The following is a 5474-nucleotide window of genomic DNA, read 5'->3' as shown; positions in this document are numbered from 1 at the left end:
CATGCTATGTTCCAGATAAAAAAAAAGTTTTAAATTGAATTTGTATTCAGCATTTGTCAGTATGCCTGAACCTGCTTATCATAATGTCAGGGAAACACTTTCATCGGCATTTGAGCATCACTTTCATTCCAGGAGTATCATCAGCCATACTGCGGCTACATTACAAAGGAAAACACTTTCACCTTACTTCGTACAAGATCAGTCGTACGAATCATGTCCGTGCACGGCTTCCAATGAACAAAGCTTCTCAATTCCATAATTTTCGACGGTCGTTGATCGCTGAAAAACTTCGCAACTTATTATTCACGTAAAAAAACAAAACAACCTACCAATGCTAAATGCCTATTAAATATTTTAAACTTCGGGGCAGTTTATCATAATAATAAAAAATAATATTATGAACTTATAACACTAGTCACTGGAATAAACCTTCCTATTTAACTTTTCCCGGATGAAACTGATGACAGTAACTCGAATTTCCCACACGGCTAAGAACTTTACCACTTTATTTTATCAGCGAACCATGAGCAAATTGAAACTCACGCCGTTGGTGTGGTGGGAAAGTTTAGGAAGAAATAAGCTAGCACCGTTTCAAAGAGATTTTTATCGAGAAAAAGAGCCTAATTGTTGAATTTTAAAAGCTAGAATTTATAAGTACCAAGTATTTTGTTTTGCGACTGACTGAATAATCCGCCACGTAGTTGATACCCAACCCAACCTTAACCTTCACAAGCTTCATTCCACATCGTCATCAAATATATCTTCAGTGACAAAAATTTTGCAGTAAGCGTTAAATGATCCAAAGATTTTAATTATGTAAATATTGGTGAGGAAATATCCAGTATTCTCAATTTAAGATTAAATCACGCTATATATAAATAAAGGCACTCTAATAACATTTCATAACATACCTACTCTCATAACATACGTTCAAACTAAATTTCAAAAAGGCATCGTCATATTGTATCCTAACAGACATAAAATTGTTTCAAGTGATCATTTTGAAGAAAGAATTCGTGATAAAGCAACGAATTTTTCAAACATCTTGATGAGAAAAGGAAATTATGATAGAACACAACAGTTACAGTTACAGAGTAGGTATAAGTCATCGAATTCAGTCATTTGGCTTCTTTCAAATTACTCTGCTCTGCTACTCAATCTTTCAATACTACCTACCACTCTGTAAATATTACTCTGGTCGAGTAGTGTAAGTTATTATTATTATTATTATTCCACGAAGAGATTGTCGTGGCGTCTCGTTCAGATCGAACTTCGAGGGCACGTTACAAGCGGCTAAAACACACAAGATGATAAAAACAGATGACATCTATGCTAAAACAGAGGACATATGCCAAGACTGATGACGTCTATACTAGAACAAATAACACCTATGCTAAACCAGTAATATCCATGATAAATTAGATAACGGCTAGGCCTAAGATTCAAAGGCTCTACGGAAAAGTTCTGTTTTTAGGCGTCGACGAAACACCGTCAGCGAAGAAGCAGATGTCACCGATGCTGGACGACGTGAGGACGGGACGACGAGGTCAGCCTTCGACGAGGAACGCAGTCGCCTTCTAGAAGGCAGATCCGACACGCGCTGTAGGCCTTCAGCGAGATAAGGTGGTGCTAAATCATGGAGGCAGCGAAACGTCAGAACAGCGACTTTAAACTGCGTGCGCTGCTGGATGCGCAACCAGTGAAGGTCGCGCAAAATCGGCGTCACGTGGTCGAATTTCCGCCGGGCACAAACGAGTCGCGCGGCAGCGTTCATTACGAATTGCAGTTTGTTCAGAGCCGTGATGGGAATCGAGGCGCGACATTCGTCGTCAAACCACGGGTCGGAGGCTCGCTGGGGGACACGAACAGTTCGTGCAGGAATGAGGTCGTCGAGCAAAGATGTCAATTCGATATCGTAGAGTTTTGCTTCTTAACTTAAACTGTTATTAGAAAATCATTGAGACCATTCTGATAAACAGCATACGAACATGAAAAATCATGCATATCAGGGCAGGAAAGTTATAGAATTATATTTGTGCTTTTTAGTGGCAAGCTTTATTTTGGCGGACACCTAAGTTGGCTCTAGCTTTTCATTACCGTTACAAAGATTGGTGGTAAGAAGAGTTTCAAACTTGAATGAGTTCGGGTTACGTATACGTATCTGACTTACGTTTGGAAAAATTTAATGAAAATGTAGTCGGGTAGTAATGTTTAACACTAACTTCCTCTCTCGACTCAGGAATATTGCCATTGAACAAACGGAAATTTCTTTCACAGCTGGAGCCCAGGAAATACTCGTTTCGAATGGCGTAATTACATCAGGGAATCAGACAAGTCACAGTCTGAGGCAATGGATGATAGAGATCCATATAAAAAGTTACAGCAAATCGGCAATCATGATCAAGAATCAGGAGGAGAGATGATCTGAATTGCGTAATAGGATTGGGAGGAGAGATTCTCGATGGTTTTGTTATGACAGGCTAAAAATCCCTACACTGATTGTTATGAATAAAATCGTTAGTTGAGCATAAATTAAGACGCTATAAGTTTCCTCTTTACCGTTAAGTTTAAGCCTCCGCATTGGATTTACTCCACAAAAATTTGCTCTAATTTGCGATTAAAAATTTCATTGAGAGTTCGTTTGCTGTTACTTGAAAGTCAATAAACACAAAATATTGCAAGTTCAGGAGTGAGCAAACTGACACCGACACGTATTCAACAGTTTATATTCACTTTTTCACCCTTGTAAGTTGTAATTCCTCTTCATTAGAAATGGTAAATTAATTTATTGACCGTCTATTATTTATTTATTGACCGTCTTACTCGATTGCTTCGTGAATCAGGAAGAAAGTTACATTGGTAAAACATATATTTCTACAAATACAGGTTCTTAGGTACAATGAAGTCACTTAAGCTAATTTTCCGCCACTGCGAGACGCGCGCTTTTCAATGCTGTGACCCATTGCCAGTAAAACTAAGCGCCATAAACTTGTATTACTTCATACGCCAATAACTAAAAGAAATTTGAGGTAAAAACCTCAATTCGATCAAATTTTTTACTTTTATGGTAGTAATTCAAATAACACATGAGTTTTAATCATCCTCCCTTTCCTGAAGTAATCCAGTCTGGATTACTGTGCGTTCTTCAGTTCATGGTTGCATGGTAACGGATTAGGTAAAAATTTCAATACAATAAAGACTGTATTAAAAAATAAAACAGTACTTAAACCACAATAGGGATAAGAATGATATAATTCATGCTTAATATTGCGGGTATTGAAAATTTATCGTCTTCAAGTTCTATGAATCTCTTAGTATGGAAGGGCGACAACCAGACACATGACATCACGACCACATCTGCCGACCCACTAACTGGCTCAATATCGTTGGAGGCACTTGGAGCTGCAGCACTGCTAACAGCATGCGAGATGATCAACAGGTAGTGGTAAATAAATATTGCAGACTTGATACTGGCACCATGAGCAAATGACGAATTTTCGCCAATTGCCTTTAAGGCGGGCTTATTAATTGGGGTATTTTCGAGTAGTAAAAGAGCCTGGACAATACATCCTTCAGTTATTGCGTTGTCAGTTGAACGTTCTGTAAAAAGCAGTCAACTGACAGAACGATCAATCAATTCACTTGAAGTTCATGTTAACCCGCGTAAGCAAAGCAAGCTGTGAATATTAGCAAGATAACTATTAACACTGGTGTTAAATGGTAAAATAAATGGAGATGAAAGAGAAGAGTTTAAAAAATAGTAAGAAGCATGTGTACGAACAGAAAACAAATGCGCATGGTGAGATGAGCAACTGCATAACAAAGAAGATAGGAGGGGGACATGAGTGCCAGAGTGGTCTCATTGAATAGCCCTCCACTTTTCCATATCCCTTGCATGCAAGTCGTAAAATATATTTAAAATATGCATTACAAACTACATCAATATTAAAATTTGGTTCTCTCGTTTATTTATTTGACCAAAGCCGTTCGGTTGTATGTACATGCTTAAGAATAATTCCGTAATTAGCGATATAAATAAACTTGCGAATTAAAATTTAAACATGGAGTTTCAACACGACAACATTTTCACACTTTCTTGAAGTGTTTGATGATGAGAAATATTGTAAGAAAGCTAACAATACGAGAGGTCATATGTAGCTGCAACGAGAACACGTTGAACGCGATGATAAAAAAAATCGACAATGATAGAAGATTTGGGAGTTTATGTCGACAAGGAGTTGAAATTTTCTAACCCTATTGATATCCAAGTTTATAAAACCAATTGACTGCTTGGACTGATCAGATCATGGATCAGACTCTCTTGCGTGTACCTTGATGCAGTATCGATAAAGCTGTTTTTGTCGCTCTTGTGCACCTGTATACCATGAGATTGGAAACGCCATGTGGTCGCCAAAAGCTAAAAAAGAAAAAAAATTGCCCGAAAGCTTTAAAAGGCGTGCAATGAGGATAATTTTAGGCTCTAAGAGCAAGCTTTATAAAGAAAGTCATCCATGGCTTTGTTATCGACGCCTGAGTGGCGACCCAATTGAAGTGTACAAAGATACTCATCGTTTATGCAAAATTCTGAAAGGATTTCAAGATTTTGAATCAAGAACCAACACAAGGGACCACGGCAACAAACCGAAAAATATTTCGGCGCGACTCATCTATGCGATAACACTTTTTTTCGCTTCAAGTCACCGACATGTGGAATAAACTCACTGCTAAACGATCAAACGGCTTGAGTCAAACGACTGCCTCGCCTTTCAATCTACCTCAATCAGGTCATCGATCGTTTAATCGAAATGTCTCCCTCATGAAAAATGGGATCAGTGCACACGTGTTGTCAGTTCGCTAGTGATTGTTTTTTTAATTGCTACGTCGATTTTGGTGGCGAGCAATACCGAATCGACACTTCAGCGAGCTCGCAAAACTGATTTGACCGTCTTCTTCCCGAAATATGCGTAACTTCCCTTCAATCAATCAAACCTTCCATCAATAGCTGAGTGCAAACCTTCCATCGTCTAACGAGTGCATACATGGTCAATCACGCTGAATTCAATCGATTGACTCAAGCTTTTGATCAAGCCGCTTGATCGTTTAGGAGCTCGTAAGAAAGGATGTTTAAAGAGGAAGGTATTATTTGCTATAATATACTGATGATACCGTGATTATGAACGCTTAGGAGCTATAGAGTATGCTCTGCCGTATAACGGAGTACTAATCATATAGCCATGATTTTAATGTACATTTTGGAATTGAAAATTTCCTGTTGTGAACTTGGACAATAATACTTGTAGAATTTTTGAAGGCAATAATGAGTTGATTAACAGCTACACGCTTCAAGTAGCCTGTCACTGAAATCTGTAAGAGCATCTTGCTCTAAACTTCAATTTCCACATGCCTTTTTTTAAACTTCACGAACCGATATCTTCAGACGAACTTCTGTCAAAACCATTGTAGATCAAGTGCAC

The sequence above is a fragment of the Hyalella azteca genome, unplaced genomic scaffold, assembly GCF_000764305.2.
Source record: "Hyalella azteca isolate HAZT.00-mixed unplaced genomic scaffold, Hazt_2.0.2 contig2480, whole genome shotgun sequence".
Lineage (NCBI taxonomy): Eukaryota > Metazoa > Arthropoda > Malacostraca > Amphipoda > Hyalellidae > Hyalella > Hyalella azteca.
Note: the sequence above shows the minus strand (reverse complement) of the source record.